At 38.7% G+C, this 21891-nt stretch overlaps 1 protein-coding gene across 30 annotated transcripts in view; it reads left to right on the top strand.

Moving 5' to 3' along the window:
* DLG2 (discs large MAGUK scaffold protein 2) overlaps positions 1 to 21891 on the top strand; it is a 983885-nt gene that overhangs the window by 895369 nt on the left and 66625 nt on the right. The gene's annotated exons all lie outside the window — the stretch shown is intronic.

The raw sequence follows: 21891 nt of genomic DNA, 5'->3' as shown, positions 1-21891 counted from the left end.
TTACACTTTTATAGTGATTTGGGTTTATGTGATGTACATTTCTTAGCTCTGTCAATATCTGAGATGGATACTGTGGAGTAATGACAGAACGTGTTTCTGTGTGAGGTCTTGCCCAGACGTGGAATGAGTGTTCTCAGGAAGAGCAGCTTTTTGCCAAAACCTTTTCCTTGCAAAACACAAACTCTTGTATGCTACTCTAAATGCATGGCAATCTGCTACTATCCCCTCGCATACATTTACCCTTCTATCAGTCTATGCTGCAAAAAATTTGCCATCTCTGTAGCAAGACCAAATGTGCAGATGAGATGGTAAACAAGCTGCTATCCATGCTTAAATGGGGTGGTGAATAACAAAGGAATTACCTTTGTCACTTATTGGGAGCAGTGGTTGTAGTTTCACCTTGCCTGTGTACGAGTCTCTTGCCGGACTGGGTGTTGCCCAATTGCCCCAGCAAAATTCTTGCTGTCCCTCTCCCCTTTTGGGACTCATGGAGACTGTGACAATCTGTCAAGTATTTTAATAATCTTAATAATTATGCTTCTCTAGGCTTTCATTTTCATTCTCCCCTTTGTCCCCTCTATCCTCCCCATGCTCAGCATATAATTTGAAATTCCTGACAATCATGAAGTAGAGGGAAGCAATTTGTCAGCCTCTAGGCAGTGATAATTATTCACAGGGGAGCTAATTCAGGTGATAACATTGCAGAGATCCAATTAAGGCTAAATTCTACATTTTGTCATTATGCTCTCAGCATGAAGGAGTAAGGTAGCAGAGAAGGAAGGGAAAACTTTAATGTTAGCATGAAGGGTCTTGTTCTAATGGGCAACAACCACATGAAGCACTAATTGGTACTGCTGTCAGAAAGAGCAATGACTGAAGGGAGATGGATCACTCTTACCAGTGATGTTGCTCTTGGGCAAGGTCAGATTAGAAGTGTTGAAGTTTTCAAGGCATCTCTAACTTTCTCTGACCTGAAGCAGGTTTTTTCCAGACCAGAGTGACTTTGTTGTCAAGAGCTTTGGTCAGCTCCCTTAATTTGCATTTTATGAAAAGCTGCAATTATGTGTGTAAGGATGGATAGATCCAAGCTTCCTTTCTTGAGATAAGCCAGGAACCCAAAATGTAGGAAGTAATGGTGTGAGAAGCCCAAACCAGCAACTGTAGGTTAATTGAGGTGTACACATAAAGGGCTAGCACCAGGATCTTGAACACCTCACTGCAGTTTGAACTGCAGCAAAGCTTGACCCTCCCTGTATGAGCATTGGTCTGGGAAGCTCTGCTGAGAACTGAGGCTTATTAACTTGCACTCTGAGCCAAGCTGAGATATCTGTGCTGCATCTGGACTAGCCTAGCTCTTCTGTACAGTATTGCTCCGTGTGCACTGATGAGCCTGGTTTTCTGCTAGTTCATGAATTCTGGCTGTGATCTGTCTCACTAAGCTGCCATGCCCTGGTGCTTCACTGCAGGAGCCTCTGATGTCTTAGCTGCTTATCTAAATGGCACTTCCCAAACCACAAATGCAAAACCTGTTCTTTTATTCCACAGTCGTTCCAACAAATGCCCCAAACCTCTGAAGCAGAAAGCCACAAAAGCCTCAGTCACTTTTGTTAGTGTTTACTTTTTTCTCTCAAAGCCACACAATTGGCTGTGTCCATGTCTGAACAGCCTGCTTGAGAGGCTCTGTATCTCTATATAGTACCAAAACGTGTTTGTGGTGCAGTAGGACCTGCAGCCTTGTGCCTGTCACTGTCAGCTCAATTCACGTGCACTAATTACAAAGGTTGTTTGTGTCTATGTTAGGCACTCAGGAAAAATAAATGTGGGCTCAGAAATGTACTTGTTTTCAGAGATGAAAATTTTCTCATTATGGATACTCTTTACAGGCAGGGCCCATGTAAAAAGCTAGAATCTAGCATTTGGTTTCTATTCTTACAATTCAGGACATTTCTGTTTCAATGGATTATTTTAGTCAGCATGTGCAAGAGAGCTAGAGGCAAATGACCATATGTTGTTGTAAATCTCTAGCTGTAATGCCAAGTTTATGATTCAAGTTTGCTGTTTTCCTTTCTTTGGGATGTAGTGATTTTGCTGTCCTTCACTGAGTATGGCAAGCATGTTTTTTTTTAACCAGAAAGCTTAATTGAAGCAAATCACTATATTCTAGGCAACACAAAGAAACAAATTGAGATCCAGATAGGTTGAAATAGTTGAAAATAAGTGTCATTACCTACTCATAGGAAAGCCAACAAAAGAGGGTGAGAAAAAGTAAAGCTACAGTTATGCCAATGGGTGTGGGGTTTATTGGATGCAGGGATTTCTTCTTTACCTTACAGTCTGTGATTTCCCCATCCAGCCCCCACTATAAAAGCACTGAGATATGTGAAAGAAGCTATATTCAGTTAAGTGAGACAAAATGTAATATAGAGTTAAAGGGTTGAATGTAGGACCACAAGTAGGCGGCTAAAAGCAATTAAAGTCTCACTTCAGGAGTGTAAACAACACAGGAAGGAAATCAAGAATTACTTGTTCAGAGAAATTGTGTAGCTCTTTGACATGATCTTTTATCTCTGCATACTCTGGTGTTTCAGATTTGTATTATCTTTTTCTTTCTTTTTTTCTGTCTGTCTTTCTGACACGTCCTGTATTATTTCCCATGAATTTCCTGGATTCCTTTTTTCATTACTGCCTGTTGCTTTTTATCACAGACCCTGTATCTCTGTTTGGGATGTCATCAGAGAGTCCACAACACTAAAGGCAAAATATGAGTCTCCAGGGGAGGATGGAGCAGTAGTCCTTTTGGGAGCTCACAACCTCTTTGTCACTAAATCTGTTGAGAAAAAGAAATGCAGAAAGTGGGAGAATGGATAGGAAACATAGAAAATGTTATTATTCATGCTTTATTTGGTGGTGAAAGTGAAAGAATTTAAATTGAATTCACTAATTGCAATGATAGGCTAAAACAAAATCTGCTCTTATCTTCTTTTAAGTCATTGGAATTCAGTCATCAGCTCATGATCAACCAGGAGAATAAACAAACCCATCACCAGCTAAACATTGTGCTATATACATGCATACCAGGGTCTTATGCAAATTCATGTCTTCCTTTTTGCCTTTTTAGCTCAAGGTTTTAAAATCTGTTCTTGTAAGATTATATATTTCTTTGTCTTGATATAAATACGTGCTTTGCTTTATCCTTCTAGGTCCCTATCAGTACTTAAATTTCTAGGTTACATATGGTTACTGTTGCTACTCCTAGCAAATGCCAGATCATGTTATTTAACTCAGAGGCTGTGGAACATGACAGCCTTTTGAAGAGTTAAGCATCAGAGAAATACAGTTCTTTAAAAAGTTTGGTGAATTGGAGTCACTGAAACTTTAACTTCCAAACTTTGGAGGAAACATAGCTTAAGCAGTTTTCCTGTTGTTTTAGTAGATTATTCCTGAGCTTAAAGTACTTGTGTTAGATTTCTGAGGATAAGAGTAGATGCCCCAGTAATTGCTACTGCACATGCAAAGAAAAGGTTTTCAGGGAAGTATCTGGCACCCAAAACTGCTGTCTTAGTGTCTGGTTTTGGTTTACAGATGAAAAGTAGTGAGATACACTTAGCATAAACAGTCACCATTTAAGCTTTATTCAAACCAGACAACTTCTGAAATAATGTTTGTATTTAAAAATTCCAGTTGTCTGAAGCCACAAGCAGGCACCGTGGAGGTGTATCACTGCAGAAATAACTCTAAAGCTTCACACCCCCCAACCCTTTCACTGCCACTTCTCTGTTTAAAGTCTGTTCAGTCCTGTCAGTGACCAAACCTGATTTCACCTCATCAGGGCTCCTTATTGCCATGTATGAAGGGTTGAGTTTACTGAAATGCAGCTCTTTCAGCTTCTGCACTACTTTCAAATATATGAGTACGAAGTGCATGGTACAGTTGGCTGTAAAGGTGGGGATGGAAATCAGGGCTGGGACAGGACTGGATCCAGCTGCAGTGTAGGAAGAAGTGGTTCTGCAGCTGCCTCTCCACTGTGCATGGAAAAGCACTGCAGTGGGAAGTGAGCCCAAGGCTCTTCCCAACAAGATGAAGATGCTTACAATCAATCTTTTTATTTCCAGTCCATGTTGCACTATTTATAAAAAATGTGCACGGTGCAAAGAGGTGCCTCCTAATCTACTACATTTTTGTCTTCTTCTAACTGGAATTATTGCTAAGCATGTCATAACTGTGATAGATATGGACCATACAAATATGTAGTATTATGTGTCAAAAATGTGTGTGTTGTGGTTCATTTCTTATTGAGCCATGAGGAAGCACCTGGAGATTTGCCATCACAGCTTAGCAGAAGGGAAGTCAAAGCTGAGGTACTTTGGGTGGTTTACTGTCATTGTCAGCACAATGGATTCTCCCTTAGGTATTAGACACCTTTACACAAATTTCCTGAACTTAGAAATTAGCATGTTGCCATATCATAGAATCACAGATGGTTTGGGTTAGAAGACACTTTAAAGATCATCTGTTTTCAAACCCCTGACATGGGCAGGGACATCTTCCACTAGTGAGACTTCGATTTTCAACAGGTCAGAGAAATTCTCAGTTTTGAAGTTCTCAGAGCTACAATTGAAATTCTTTTGAGGGAGTTTGTGAAGATTGAGTCTGATATCCAGGGCTTGTTCCATGCAATGTCAGTTACAACCACCTTCAGTCTCCCTGTCTTCTTTGAGGCAGAGAACCCCCTCAGGCAAGTGAACATCAGGTCAAGGCTGCATGGGCAGAATTCTCCTGTGAATCTACACCGCTGGCTGCACTGCAGTCTGAAATCCACCTGAGAAATGCAATTCTTGGAGACATCATGGTAGTGAAACCTGAACACATGGTAAGGTCAGACTGGGTGATGTATGGCTCTAGCATGTAGGTCTGGAAGCAGAAATGAATTGAAGAGGTAATTGCACTGATGTTTGCAGAAGGAGGTACTGAGGAAACCAGAGAGGGGTATGAAATGGCCATGATTAAATACTCATTACAAGGAGGAGAGAGAATATTTTTTTGTGAGATGTATGTATATATATATAAAAAGAAAATCCAAATAGATACTTTAGTGTTAATTACATGCTATATCTACATACATATTGCAAAAATCTGCACTTAAGCAAGTTGCCTAGTATCTCTCTTGAGTCAGTGGAGTGCACTTGGCACTTTCAGAGTACAATTCATGTCATCCAGAAGCAGCCATCTAAAATTGCTCAGGCGAATCATGTCCTAAAAATGTCTCTTTCTCACAGTTGAGTGGAAGGAGCCTCAGGTGATTAGCTGAGATGTAAACATCAATATTAGAGACACTTCATGTTCTGTGACCTGAATCCCATGCACAGTCAAAGTCTTTCCTTTTTGCTCTCTCACAAACACGTGTGTGCTCATATGCAGATCTACGAGCTATAACATCAAGCCTCTGACTGTTGTCTGTGCATTCTTCTGCAACATAGGTTGGAAACACCAACAGTCTTGTTTAATTGGGCTGTGTTTTACCCATATCTTTATTCCCCAGGATTCCTTCTGAATTCATTTGTCACTTTAGTTAGCACTATTGAGGATCCACATACACTCAGTACATGGTCATCAAGCTGGATGAGTTTATGACTCCAGCATCTGGGAGCATCCAAACTGCAGTTTCTTTCCAGTTTTGCAGCACTGAAAGTCACTCAAATACAGATTTCTGGAGAGCAAATGTGAGTGAGACTGGCACCTAGACATTATTTTTTTTGTTTTAATGAGGAAATAGCTTACATAGCCATGCCTGTACTTTAATGGCATTATAGAACTATTAGAATTCCCTTTACTGAACAGTAAGTGGAGGAAAATGGAATTTTTGTGCAATTTTTTCACTTACCTCAGATTCCTGGGCAATTGAATGGTCCCAATTGTAGCACAGAATGGAAACATGCATTCAGAAAGTATGTCATAAATGGCATAATGCGGATAAGTTTGGAAATGGCCAGATAGATAGGTACACACAAAACCTAAATTAATGAAATGGCTTATTGGATTTGAAGTTCCTTTTCAGACTGTACTTGTTGGAATGTCACTCATTTCACATGTCCTGGTTAAGAGTTTCTGAGTATTCAATTACTACTTTTTAATGGTTCTTTCTCTGAAAATAAGAATCTTTTATACATCGTTCTGGCACAAATATTCTCCCTGGCTTCAGTGAGAGCTGCTCAGATTCAGAACCAAGGAAACAGTGTAAATCTTTATTTTTCAAAGCAAGGAGGGTCACTGTGCATGCTTTAGAGACCTTTTCTCTAGGGAGACATTCAAGAGCTGAACTGTATCACTGAGTAACTGTTCACCCAGGTCTTCATTAATTATCACAAACACTGAGGAATTGAGGAGGATGAGGAATTGAGGAGGATGCTGGAATACAAGAACCACCTATATACAGTGGGAAGTGTATCCAGTAGTTTTTATTTATTGAGTGGAATTTCATGTTTAGAGCAAAAGCATCTGGCTTGCAGAACCTGTGATTATCTGTAAAAAGAAAAAGGAAGATGAAACAACTCTTGTCTTTGGAAAAGCAAATCTAATATCTTCTCACAAAATTCAACCTGTTTACATGCTTAGAGGCATTTGCAAAAATTACCAGGTTCATTGTTCTGCTGCTAAGAACAGAGCAAATGAGAAATTAAAAAATTCAACTGAAAATTGAAGAATAGAGAATATCTGGAGAGAAGCTGTTTTGTTGGGATTTTTTTTAAAGTAGCCTCTCGCTGTCAGTGGGAACTGTGAGAATTTCACACTTCTTTATATTATTTCTGTGAAATTTTCACAGGTCCTAAACTGAAGTGTCTTAAGACTCATAATGCTGGTGCCACTCTCAGGTGAAAAATGCATGTGAGGATTATTAATCTTGGACTACTCTCAATTCAAAAGCCTTCAGGTTTACAGTTCGATGGCAATCCAGTGCTAAAAAACCACCTTAAAATGTAAATACAGCAATATGTCTCACCAATACCCTAGGACTGTGAAGATGGATATATTTGATATATAGTCAGTTGAAACTATTAGCCACCTCATAAGCTATTACAGTTTTTCCTAACAGTTTCTGCATTTCTCACTCATCTGCTACTTTTTTGCAATGTTGATACTAATGAACAGTTAAGGAAAAATGATGTTTGTTTGCAATTCTTCATAACATTTCACAGACACAGACTAAGCAGTTAATGGAGAGTGAAAACTGAACATGTAAACACATCAGTCAAACAGTCTCATCTCTGCATCTGACACCAGCTCTCTCCTTCACATCTTCATGTTTATCATATCTGCTGCTCTTGGGTACCGGGTGTGGAATGAGTTCAGCCCATCCCTCCCAGAGATGTGGATGCATCATTAGCTGCAGCATGAACCAACAGCCCAGCAAGCCTTTTATCAATGAGTGCTTCTCCAGCTGGGTCAAAAAGGGGGAAAAGTAGATTTATTTCTATGTGATTGTCACTTTGCAAATCATTGACTGCTTTGTGTTCAAAATTACGAGCTGCGGTACCCTGAACTGAACACCTGGAAGGACTGAGCCCTGTGTGAAACAAGCACAGCCTCCAGAAATCTGAGATAGCACATCCTGCCTAAAGTTTAGAACAGAAAACAGAATATAAAGCAGCTTGCAGAATATCAAAGCCATTCTTGCCTAAGTCATCTTATCTTTGTATTTTCAGTAAAACTTGTTGTATTTTAAATAATTGGGTGAGGCAGGAAATCATGTCCTCAGTGCAGCATTATTAATGCCTGGTGTGAAACAGCTTTTCTATTAGCAACTTCACTAGGCATAAGTAGTACACAGTTGTGGCCATTTTCCATACTGTTCTGTTTCATAAGTTATTAAAATAATGGCCCAGAACAGGTAATGTGCTTGACAGGATGTCTGCTCTACAGAAGCAGCACACCTTTTCCTTTTCTTAGGAGATGCCTTAATAGCTTTTCATTGCACATATATTTTGCTTTTCTGTTCCCTAGAGGTACTGCCTGCTTTCTGCTTCGGAGAGTAGAAAGTGCCAGCTAGAATAATATACAAGCCAGAAGATGATGAGGTTGAAGATCTTGGCCCCATGTGGGAATAGGATGTTTGAAATTTTTATTAGCAAGATAGACACAGTTTCAGCCTCATTTCTAAGCAGAAACTCTGAACATGATCCATCAGTGAAGGGGAGGGGGATGTGAAAGTGAAGATAAACTGTCTGTGGCTTAAAATGGCTGAAAGTGAATCAGCAAAACATGCATTTAAGCTGTGTCTGTTCCCTGTGAAATAGCAGTCTTATCCAACAAATAGTTGCTTATGATGTTTCCATGTCAACAGCTATAATAGGACACCGAGAGTTTGTGCAGCTCTCCACTGGAAAAGTACAAGACAGTGGCTTAGACCATGAACATAGAGACGAAATCCTATTGAAATAAAGCTTGTGTAAATACAACCAAAGTTGGAAATCTAAATATGTGCATTTGCTCACAGCACAGTGGCCAGTGTGAGAGAAAGAAGATGCTTGGCCCTATTGAAGAGCTTTCTACCTGAAATCCTATACAGAAAAGTCATAAAGCCACTATAGAATAGGCTCTCCAAATCAGCTGTGTTGAAACAAAGCTGAGAACAGAAACAGGACATAACACTGCTGAAAATGTAGTGGAAATTTGCATTCAAAGTTCCTTCCAATAAAGACAAATGAGGAGGATCTTTAGTTTCATTGCAAGGAAGTTCATCTCTGAGGAGGGAGCCCAGCCAAGTGGTGAGGCTAAGTGGGACCAGTGGTCTTTGCTGACCCTTTTACTTCTCATTAGAAATAGAAATTACTGTAATTATGCTATGGTGAGCCTGGAAGGATCTGTGGAATTGCCTACCTGAATTGGGGCTCATAAGGAACTCCTCAGGGACTCAATTTTGTCATTCCCTGCCACCCCACTCTTTTAACAGGAAAAAAAGTACTAATCGGGTCCTCCCAGGCTTCATTGACATGCTGTTGAGTAAACCCTGGTTTAGATGCATCTGCTTTACTATTTCTGCTGTGAGTGGTGCCAGTGTGGTGCTGGTCAATACTTGAAGCTGGTGTCCAAGGGGAGCCAGCTCAGCGTGCCAGCCCCAGCAGGTCTTGCACTGCTTTCCCTGTCTCTGTCTCTCTTGTATAGCAGTCTTGACAAGCAGGATCTGATCCTCTCTAAATGTGCCTCATGTTCAGAACAAATGGAGTAAAAAATTATTTCAGAGATTAACATATCCCTCTGTGTGTCTATATATAAATATATATGTGTGTGTGTGTGTGTGTGTGTGTACATCTGCATTCTGCCGTGTCTCCAGCTCCATCTCTCTTGTGAAGACTCTGATTATACGTGGCTCATTCTTCTCTTAAAACTCCTTATTCTAATTGCTTTATCTACTAATGAAGCAAATAAACAAAGACTGTCAGAGTTATCTGGTGAAGAGTTTGCCAGATATTCCTTGCCAAACAGGAATTAAAATAATTAAACATTCACCCACTTTCCATAGATTCTATTTACGCTTTTTAATTGACCATGAAGGCAACCACATTTCTTCACCCAATATATTGGGCTGATGCAATTATCAAAACACCTGCTTAGCACAGCATATCACCTTCTATACAAACCCCTGCTTACAGAAAAGGCAGGAAAAAGAAAGCTTACAGAAAAAAACACTTTGCTATTTCTGCTCCTACATCTTCTTTCTAGCTGTTTAAAAGGGTCCTGGCATAGAGGGCAGCAGCTGAAAGCTTTGGGAAAAAATTAGGGCAGAAAAAGTTACTTACCAATGTAGAAGGCTTTGGGGTTTTTATAACCTTATATTTCTAACCACTTAGATTTTAGTTATGTCAGGTTGGAATGGTTCTTACCTTAGCGTGCTGCTAATAATACCTGTCCTTCCCATTTCCAGAAAGTATCAATATTTATTTCACTCTGGGAGCTGGAAAGGTCTGTAATCTTTTTCTTTTAAAAAGCACTATCTCTGCAGAAAGGCTTTTTCCTCTCAATGTTCTTAAGACATTTTAGAGTCCAGGTAGAGGCTGCAGATACCCACTATAGTAATTACTCCTTTCTGCAGAGACTGCAAGACAATTTGGAGAGAAAATGATCATAGGTGATCAATGACAAAATGAAAGCATAGCCTATTGGCCATCAAGCAGTATTTTGCCACTCTCTTACAGATGATTCAAGATGCAAAGCTGTATTTCAGTCCTTTCTGCTGTTCCCATCTTTACCCAGCCAGCCAGACTTTGTCTGTAATGTTCCATTTTCCTGAGAATACTTCAGAAACTACTCTTGTAAAAGTACAGCTTAGATTTGAAAAATATCTATGATTATTTAATAGATTTATGGACAAGGAAACAGGTATCTTTGTGAACCCATCTTGAAAACAGATTGAGACTAGACAGTATCAAAACCATTTTCAGAAGCACTGCAGGAAACAAGGAAGAAGCAATGTTTCTAACAGGGTTTGCAGATTCCAAATGCAATTGCCCTTTTAGTATAAGCACTGAAAGTTATTTTTCCTTTTCTATACTGGTTGGCAGAGCATTGCCACATCTATGGAGAGCTATTGTGACAAGAAGGCTCTGCTACAGGGAGAAGCTGTGTCCTGAGAGATGTCCTGGACAGTAGATTTGCTCTCAGGGTTATTCAGCCCAGTGTTTCATCCAGACATGACATTACAGACACATTTTTATGACATCCACTTGTTACTAATTTTATAGCAAATTCAATTATATTGTTTATGGCACTGGTGTCTGGTCCTGATTTCATACCTGGTCATCTTTACAGAGAAGAGGATCAGCTACAGGAACATTATCAAGGTCAGAACTAGGTTCCTAAAGCCTCTACTAGTGTTATGAGTTACAGCATGACTCCAGTGCATGGTGCTTCTTCAGATCTGATTTACACAGGTTTCAGTCTGCTTAAGTTAACCCTAACTAGACTGAAGTTAGGGTCCTCAGTCTTTATTCTGGTTTCAAGCCAGAATCATGAGATGTTCCAGGAGTAAAAATCAGAATTTCTCTTTCATCATTGATATTTACATGTGGATTCATCTTGAAAGCCTTGTGAACTTCAGCAGATCTTTCAGCAAAACTGAACTGGGCATAAATTTTCTTCGTAAGTCTTTGACAATCTCTTCATCTACTTATACTTTAATAATTAATTAGAACAATAAGAAAAGCAAAATATGAATTAATAGCAGTGGACCATGGGACACTTCCTATCAATTTCTGTGTTGGGCTTACTATCTGGCCAAATCTAGTGGTTACTGCTAGAAGTCGATGGCTCAGTTTGCAGTCCACAGCTCACCACATCTCCTCCTGCAGATGCAATAACCACAGATTAACTCCCATGCAAAACAGATAGGAAACTGAGTGAGTTTAGAGGTAAATAACTATTCTTTCCTGTAAATCTGACCTCATTCATCAAACACCTGATAATTTCTTTCAATATCTAAATATTAAGTTATCTTTTCACACAGGCCAAGGAGGATGACCTTTTATTATAGCTACTGTGTTAATGAAATCATCTTCTTTTAATTGATGATTTCTGGATTGTAGTTTACTTTAATTTGTATTATTGCTTGATGCTAAAATTCAGAATATGTTTAAACAGAACATGATTAGAAATACAGGGTTTTCTTTTAAATGTCCTCAGTGATCCATTTATCTGTCTTTGTCTGTCTGCAGACACCACCAACAGATAGTCATTCATTTAGAAATACTTACCTGTAGGTTTCCTTCAAGAATATCGAAAACAATTGAAAAATATGGATAAAATTCAACAGATAATTTTGACTTTAATGAGGATTGCAACAGCTTTGGCTGGAATAAGTCTGGAAAAAAAATGTAAAAGAAATAACCAACAGACAGGATGTTTTTGTCTTTGAAAGTATGAAAGAATAGGCAAATTGACTGAATTAATAACTTGAAAATTATCTAGTGTAATGCAAAGATCATGGCTGAATTTAGCCTGTAGAAAATGGGGTTATTTTCCTTTCAACTGAGTATGAAAGTCCTGTATGGTAGATGGATTTTCAGCTACTTTAGTTTTAATTTCTCTGTATTGCCATCTTAAAGACATCAGGCTTGGACAGACATAAGAATATATTCCCTTCTAATGTGGACAGTGTGCAGAAGGATTAAAGTTTCCTTTCCCTAAACTTCTTACTTGCTATAATTTCCTTTCTTCAGTGCAGAAGCTCCTAATTTGCATGAAGATGAGGAAAGTAAAATCCCTACTTTGTTAGTTGGCATTTGAGTTTTTAGGAAAGGACACTTCAATTATACTCAGATTTCAGTGCTGCTTTTTTAGGAAACTTTATAAAATATTAAGCTGCTGCAGTTGTACTTTTGGTCTCCCATCATGAAAGTGCACTACCTACCCCAGCATGTTACACAAAATTTGCATTCATTTTTTTACTTGCCTTGAGTTCTAAATATACTCCAGAGCAACTGGGGACATCAATTTGCAAGGGAATTTTGTTGTCTTTTAAAAGAGCAGATGGATAAGTGTATGAAATATTGGAAATTCTCTAAATTTATTTATTAAACATTCCATAATAATTATGTCTTCTACAAAATCAGTAAACCCCACCTGCATTCAATAGAACCAGTGGTAACATGGAGTGAACTGAGGTGTCACAAACTGCACTAGCTCAGACAAAAATCTTAGTGCTAGCAAGAATTTTACTCCAATTTACTGCTTAGAAGATCTCTGCCTGTTAAAAGCACACAAAGAATTTTCCATCCTATCTGAGTTCTTTCTCCAGGAAGAGTGGTATCATTCTGGAACTGAGCACCTCAGATTCTGCCTTGATTTAGGACTAAAGATATACAGCTATATGGTTAGAGAGATACTGGGTGATGCTGGAGCACTACAATGAGCTGTTTGTTCATTGTGGGACACCCAGTTGCAGTTATTGGAGATAAACAGACCTTGAATAAGTCATCTCAGACTATTTAAGTCATGAAACTATGAAGAATCTGACATTAAATTGTATCTGAAATTTCTGAATTCGATGTGTGAAAAGAAGTTGGTGGGGTTTTTTTTATTGCAGCCCAAATTGAAGTTTTTCTAATGGGATCAGAAGAGTACATCTAATTCTTCAGTTTCAGGACAATATGACTGAGGATCTGGTTGTACTTACGATGTGTCATAAACAGAAAAACCCCAAAAGGTCTAAGAAAAGGATGGTCCAGTCTCTCTCCCCCTCTGACTTCATACCTTTTATTAAGATACTGGAACAAAAATTTATGAGGAAGATCTCATTGAAAACACATGACTATATCAATTCCTTTGAGAACATTACATGTACCTGGCCTTCTGTCCATTTCTGCTTAGAGACAAAACAAAAGAAATAAATCTGGTGTTTTCAGTGCTGTTACCTCTCTGCAGAGCTGTAGGTTTCTAAGTCAAGGACTTAGTCTTTTCAGTCAGCGGAAAGGGAAAATTTCTTTTAATTGTGTCTTTATTACATACTAAAAAGACTACATTCACAAGAGAGGTTCGGGAAAACAAAATTTATGCTCTCTTAGAGTACTGATAGAAATTAGACCTGCTTACATTTAGGTCAAATACTTCAGTAAGATTCTCTCTGAGTGATCTTCATACCAGCAACTTTGCAACATTTAAAACATTTGCTCAGAGTGAAACACTGGATGTGTTTTCCATGTTGTTCTTTACCTCTGGTAATAGGACTACGTGGGGTAAAGAAAATTTTTTTAAAATCAGCTGTGCAGACTGTTCTTAGAAGAATGAAGTAGCAACAGAAGTCATTTAGTGTAATTAGATCTGGAAAAGTGCATGAAAATATAAATACTTTTTAAATAATCATGGTAGGCTGTACTTAAAAATTCTGTATTTCTGTGAATTATTTTTTCTTAATGTTATACAGAATAATCTAAAATCCCCAATTACAAGAATAATTGAAACTATTTAAGATGATTAGCTGACTTTAGAATTAATTTTCTGATATCTCAGCATTTTTCACTGATAAAAGCAGTCATCTACCAGCAAGGCTAAAGTTTCCTCTGCCAATATTTTGCCTGACATAGGCTTCTCTAATGGATGATTAAAGGGAAATTTGCTTTGGTAGAATAAAAAATTAGATGTTTATGGTTTTGGGTTGCGGAGCAATCATGCTCTGTAGGAGGGGGCTGTTCTTTACACTTCCTGAAAGCCTATCAAATTATATCATGCTTTTTTGGAGGGAGAACATTTACAGTTTAACTCCATTAAACTGCATTTCCAGTTTAAAATGACAGTAATCAAATAGAATCATAGCATGGTTTGGGTTGAAAGGGACCTTAAAGACCATTTGGTTCTGCCATGGGCAGGGACACTTCTCACGAGGCCAGGGTGCTTTAAGCATTGGCTTTCCCACAGCTTACCCTTACATGCTTGGGCAATGTTTGTAAATTCCTTCTGTGTAGCTGTCCCTGTATCCCCCTCTGTGTGCTGCATTTTTGCAAACATGGTGTGCCAGTGTTCAAGCATCACACAGCAGCATCTGCCCAGCAGATCAGAGATTTTTAGAAGTTCAAGTTGCATCTTTCCTTTACTCCTGTTTTATCTGTTCTCTATACATTGAATCACAGAATCAGTAAGGTTGGAAAAGACCTCTAAGATCATTCTGTCCAACCATGAAACAAGCACTACCAGGTTCACCACTAAACCATGTTCCTGAGCACCGCACCTACACACTTGTTAAACTGTTCCAGGGACAGTGATTCCACCATTTCCCTCTCCTGCAAGATAGTTTCCATCATGCCTTTTTTATGCTCTAATTGGTTAACATACATGAAATATACATGTAAGCTGAAATTATTAACATCCCTCTGTTCTGTTCTTGCTCTATTCATCTCTTTAATGTTGTATGTGGATGGTTCCAGGTCTCCACATGCATCTCCACACTATACTGTAGGTACCTTGGGTAAATTTCCATTAGTCCTTGGAGGGACTGCAGGCAACTTGCTAGTTAATCCATTATCTAAGACCTCATCAGTCACACTTTTCAACTCTTTATTATTACTTCAGTGGCACAGCTAAGTGGTTACATTTCATGTCTTTCAACCCTTCACAGCCACCATGCTTTTGTGTCTGTCTGCAATTCAGAGTGAAGGGTACTGGATTTTGGCTGTCTAGGACACAGGCTGAAATTCCCAAACCTAGAGGATGTTTATTGTGATTGTAGTCACAGACAGCTATTATATGGGAGGGGGTGAGTGAGAAGCAAATTAGTGAGCTGCCACTGCTCAGTACTTGTTCCCTAGAGGAGATTATTGAAAAAATAGTCCATCCCTTGATATACATTTCCACTCCTGCAGTCTACTTGTGTATTTCAAATTATTTTTTCTAGATTAATTTGGATTCAGTCCTGTCTGCATTTCAGCGAGAATGGGGTTACACTTCCCTAAAAGATTACTTTATTCAGGTTGTTGCATCAATATTCAAATAAATTAAAATTTTTAAAAAATGCACATTTATCAATGATGGATTTTAGAAGAATTCTGCAAAGTTGAATAACATCACAACTCATTTTGATATAACAAAAGCATCACAATAAATTTTCATCCATTCAGTGATCTGGCCAGTTCTTCAAATTTCATAACACATCAGTTAAAGCATAATGAATTTCTTCTGCTTCTGGTCTCTCTTCTCCAACAATTCACCCCTCATAATTAATTAAATGGGATGAGGAAACAGATTAATTTTAACTACTTGAAAACATACTTTCTACAGCTAATACAATATATAAATAATGCTGTTTCTTCCAGATTCATCTTAACTAGAAATGAAATACTTAAATTGCAACAAAGCATGGTAGTGTGATAGTTCCAATGTTTTAATGTTCTGATTTTTTCTGGCTCTCCCAGACCTTTTTAATAATAAATCTTGTCAATGCTGTCACATCACTCCTACCTTATTTTAAATCCTCATCCCTGTCCTTATGCTCTGTGGGCAGGAGATAATCTCATTTTATTTGGTAATCTCATTTTATTTGTAAACCTCTAGGTTTTGTTTCATAAAACTCAGGGATGAGCTGCTCCTCTTAATGACAGGGAGCAAAATAAGTGAGCTTTGAGATAATCCCATTTGGTGACAGTCTGTGAAGAGGGTAATGCATTTTTTTAGGACTTTCCCAGTATTTGGTTTATTGTGTTATTTGTGCAGCAAATACTGTTCTTTACCTCTTTTTTATCTCTTAAGGGAAAGAGTAAGAGACTTCTTTCCATGACACCATTTTTAAGTGAAGTATTGATTTATTTTCATTGATCTCACTGCTTAGTGTTTAGGGAATTGATGTTGCCATTCAGCAACATAGCACACTCTTGTTCTCCCTCAAGTCAATACAGAGCAGGTCAAACCTTGAACCACCACTTTCCATTCTGAATAGTTTTCAGTATCACTCAAGGAGAATTCTTGGTCCAAGTAGAGAATTTGGCAGTATGTATAAAAACGTTGTTGTTGATTGATGGGGGAGAAACTTGGAACTGACTTTGCTAAAATGCTGATAGCATTTTCCAAGGTGGCTGTATGAAGAAGCAACCATCAGGCTGAGGATGCAGAGGCAGGGAGCAGAACTCACTCAGATATTACCTGTAGAACTGATAGAAGTGCATTCAAATTCCAAGCCATTTTACGAGCTACAAGAGCCCAGCATCTCATAATGGTCCACAGAGGGTGATCCAAGGCACCTAACTTAGTTACATAAATTCTGTCTACAGTAAATGGAAGTGTTGAGTAAGGAATTCAGTTTTGCTGTGCTAAGCAGGGACGTTGGCCAAATGCATTCCTAGTGGAGCTCCCTTACGGAGCACAGCAACACCCTAGGGATGGGCTGAGTTCAAACATTCTGCCCTAGATTTAATTTATGTAAAAAACTAAATGCTGAAATATATCTGAACTCTCACGCTTGCTGAAAGCCTGGCTTTAATCTCTGTATTAGGTACCAACTCTTCAGGAATTTGAGACTGAAGTTCCACAAATGAGGATAGGCACTTTATTGAGCAGCAGTGTTGTTTAAAATGTAAGAGGAAGAAATGGTGGTGATGGTGATGTTCCTCACATTTAGCAAAACAATCTGGCAAGAGCATATCCCTTTTCCCTTTATTATTGCTGTTTCAGTCAAAGCCAGTCCAGAATCACCAATGACACTCAGAACAGCTCAATCACTACTGCATTCCTCAGACTCCAGCCTAGGGGTCACCACCAAATTGTTTCTCCCAAACTTTCACCATCCTGACCCCTCAGTCACTGTGCTTTTTCAAGGGAAGATGTGAAAAACATCCATTCCAAAAATGGCTACCTGGTGCTTAAGAAAACTTACGGAGATGAGAGAGTTCTAGATTTATATCCCATCAGTGTGCTAAGAAAACTGCATTTATATCTCCCACTTCCTCAGTCAATTGTGTAACAAAATATTGAATTTCTCATGTTCAAGTAGGTGTCTAACCACTAAACTACTAGAAAAAGGTAAATATCATGTCTGTGTTGAATGGGAATGATCTCTCCTGTTGAGTCTTTCTGCATTCACTTTTGTATATGTTAGGTGTGTGTAAATTACAGTAAGATTTAAATATAGGGTTAAATGCAGTCTGGATGTTTCCCTGCCTTAATGTGAATTCCATTAAATGTTTAAGTGAGAGAAAGAGACATCCAGCATCTCATGAATTTGTGAGACTAAATGTAGTCTAAAATACCTGGTCCACTAAAGGGAGTAGAAATGCTGAATTTTGCAGTAGGGTTGTGGTGCTTGAAATCCATCATGTTCATTTTAGGCATAAAAATGATCAGTCTGAATCTTACTTTCAGCTTTGAGTAACCTAAGTTTTATCATAGACTGTATTCAATACCTTTTGTCTTACTGTACTTCAAGTGACTATGATGGCTATGAAAGAGGTGAGATTAAATATGGTCCTAATTTTCAGGATCATCTGAAGCTTTCTGAATAGCAACCATCAAGTAAGCCCAAAGCAATTGTAATCCCAGCCATAGCTATAGCTAAAATAAATCATATGCCAGCCTGGAATTTCACATTGCTGGAACTGGCATTTTCTTTTTAAAAAGCCCTTAAACTAGGAGGCCATTTTAAAGATAATATCAATGGTTAGAATAGAAAATATCATAGCTAATTTCTGAGCCACAGTCATGTGAATGAGTTCATTTCACTCTAAAAGAGGATTTCCACCTGCTGCAATATGATATGTTAGATATGGCTTTTCCTCACAAATAAATTATCTTGTTTCTAAAAATATGTTTCCATGGCACAATTCTTTGGGTATGACTATGGAAGCAAGATAATCTTGCACACCACTTTCTACCCAGAGCCTTGATTGCTCACACTGCACTGCTTGCTTACTCCCAACCCTTCTTTTGGAGCAAACTGGTTTCCTTAGAGGCTAAATCCCTTTTGACTGGATCCCTCTGTAAGACACAGTCTCACAGACTTTTACGCTAGGAGATGCCTATACACCCTCATCCCACTTGTTTAGGACATTAGCAACACTGTTCTGCTGTCATGCTGTACAACATGGTTTGTGAGGCTACAACCTTCTGCATCCATTACTTCAAGCCACTTTTCAGAAGAGGAACACCACAGTAATTACCTGATCATTCCTCAGGGCCAAAGGTTGTGAGGGGCTCAAAGCAGCCCTGTTCCCAGTGCTGAGCTGTGTGGGTGGTATGTGCAAGAGGGCACTGACCCTGGACACTGAGGTTGCAAACTGATTGTCCATACTGAGCCCCTGGTGCAGATTTGTCTAGCTGTGCAAATGCAGTCTAGCAATAAGGCATATGCACCCTTTCATAATTAACTTATTTTTACAAAGTGTCCTGATTCAAGAGGATCTTCAAGACAACTGTCTCGGTCTAGAGGAAATTTGGTAGACAGTGAAACCATACATGTGTTATGTTGATTCAGAAACGTCAGGGTAATTTTACAGAGATGTCAAGAGTTATAAGAGCTGCTTTTTTCCCTCCAATATAATTATTTCACATATGTCCAACACATTCTGTTCCATCTCTGTCTTGTGAGGATCAGTTTTGTGACATTTATAGTAAAGACGTACTGTTGTTTCTAATTTTGCTTCTCTTTAAAATTCTGCAGACATTGCAAAAGATCCAGCAGCTGTTGCTTTAAAATGCAGATAAGTAGGACACTATGCCACTCATGGGTGCCATCATTACAGACCCATGTTACTGTTTTCTGTCAGCTAGAAGTTAATTACTTCATTTTTCACCCTGTCAATCATTTCTAGAGAGACAAGAACAAAGATATCTTTAGGGCATACAAGTCATTTTTCTCCAAGTCATTTTTTTACATGAACATTATGATGATGTTTCTCTTATTTAGTTTATAATGAAGTGTAAGCAGAGGAAAATATTCCTTAGAACATTTCTTTAGATGTTGTTGCTGCAGCATTTATTAACATCCAATTATAATGCTTTCTTTTCCCTAGAAAAGAAACTTTTTTCATAAGGTTTGAAAAACAGTTTTTGGGAAATTTCTCTTCTGCTCATATCTTTACCCAAAGGCAAAGGGACCTAATTTTGTACTGTGAGAATTTCTCTAAAAATGAGGGATACTTGGATTAACTGCAAAAAGAAATAAGGTACTGTATGAGGACATTAGCTGTATTTAACAATTTGGTTAAAATACTAATATTGCTGTGGTGGGTTAGCAAGATATGCATACATCCACAATCTTGTAAACTGAGCCATATTTATGCAGGTTGTTTTAATTATTGTAGGCTCTAAGCCTTGTGCCAGTAAAATTCTGTAACAAAGAAGCAAAATTTAGTTTTGCTTTGAGACACTGAATTAGTCCATAACAGTTGTGTTTTTAGGTGTATTCAGTGCTCTTAAATCTGGGATGTGTTTTCAATCCTTTCATTCAGTGTAATCGTGGAACCATAGAAGAGCTTGGGTTGGATGGGATATGTAAAGGTCATCCAGTTCAATCGCCCTGCAATGAGCAGGGACATCTTCAGCTAGATGAGGTAGCTAATCCTGAAACACTACTTGATAGTGGAAATCCAAAAGATTACTCAAAATTATATTCAATAAAATTATTTAAACTGATTTGATTTAAAATTCTTAATAACTGTGCCAAGACTTTCAGATAAAAAACCCATCCCTTTAAACCTAAGCATCAGAGGAAAGAAAAAGGGAAGGACATATTATGAAAGAAGTGTTTTGATAATAACATAAAAATACTTGTATCTACCTCTCAATTAGCATTTCTCATATCTCTAAGCTTTCTCTGAAGGAACAACTAGGTGAAGAAACAGATATATTGACAATGACTTGCATAGCCTGAAGAAAATTACTGTCCCTAGGAGTGGATCTTGGCTGCCTATGGGCAGCCATATCACATTTGTACAAATGGGGTTTCAGCTTGAATTCCTTAGCTGGATTCAACAAATAAGGCAGGATATAAACATAAAAGTTGTCTTTCATGCAGGTTTTCACAAGCCAAAAAACAGCTGATTTGAGGTCTACAGCTCAAACACAAGCCCTGGTGCTGTAGGGTGAATGTGTGAAAGCAAACATGATCACCACACTCAGGTGGACCCCAAAGGTCCTTCCCAACTATTGCTCTGTTTCAAATAGCATCTGATAGCAGATCATCTGCAACTATTAAAATAGCTCTTGATGGATTTTTCTCTTCCTTGGAAGATTTTTTTAGACCTATTTAAGTTTTCAGAGTCCACAACACCTACTTGTGAATTGCATGCTGTATATCATCTGTTCGTGGCTAAGTTACACTTGCCTCCATTTCTTGGGAACAAGAGTTCCCTATTCCTTCTTTCTTGACACATGTAATTTCATTAATTTTATTATTTTTTTTCTTGGTCATCTCTTTTAAAGTTGAGGAGGCTTAGTCTGTGTAGTCTGTTTCTGTGAGAAAATTGCCCTTATTGGCCTTTTTGTTCCTTTTTTTGCCTTTTCCATATCTTCTTTGGGATGAAAGGATCAGGACTGTCTGTAGAGGTGTGTGGGTGTCTGTATCATGGTATAATAACAATTATTTATCAATTTGTTTAAATGGCATGTACAAATTTGCCTTTTTCACTAATGCCAAGCATTGAATTCATGTTTTCCTAGAAAAATATTAAAGTTTCCAGCACTTCTGAGGGGAGCATTTGCTTACCCAGTGTATATCAGTATGTAGATTGACTGAGGACTGATACTCCCTGTGCTTCCTTTTGCATTCATTCACACTGAATTCCACAGAATTGTGGAATAGTTTGGATTGGAAGTGAACTTAAAGATCATCTAGTTCCAACGCCCCTGACATAGATAAGGAGACCTTCCACTACACCACGTTACTCAAAGCCACACACAACCAGTAATGTTTCACCACCTCAGCACCTTCATCATAAAAAATTTCTTCCAATCTAAACCTGCCCTCTTTCCAATTAAACCCATTACCCCTTGCACGATTGCAACAGGCCCTGCTAAACAGTCTGTCCCCATCTTTCTTATAAGCCCCTTTCAGGTATTGAAGGGCCACAATGACTCTTCTCCAGGCTGGACAGCCACAACTGCCACAGCCTGTCCTCACAGGAGGGGAACCCCAGTCTCTCCCCATCTTCATGGCCTCCTCTGGATTCACTGCAACAGCTCTTTTTTCTTCTCATGCTGGGGACCCCAGAGCTGCCTGCAGCACTCCAGGTGGGGTCTCATGAGAGCAGAGGGGCAGAATCGCCTCCCTCGAATTTCTGGTCACACTTCTTGTGATGCAGCCCAGGACCCAGATGGCTTTCTGGGCTGTGAGTGCACATTGCCAGGTGTATCTGCAAGTGTTTTATCATCCAGTCACTGGACATCTTATAATTCTTTTGCAAATCTTCTGAGTCAATGTTTCGT

This window comes from Agelaius phoeniceus, chromosome 2 (genome assembly GCF_051311805.1).
Source record: "Agelaius phoeniceus isolate bAgePho1 chromosome 2, bAgePho1.hap1, whole genome shotgun sequence".
Lineage (NCBI taxonomy): Eukaryota > Metazoa > Chordata > Aves > Passeriformes > Icteridae > Agelaius > Agelaius phoeniceus.
Note: the sequence above shows the minus strand (reverse complement) of the source record. Positions and strands in the feature narration are given on the sequence as shown.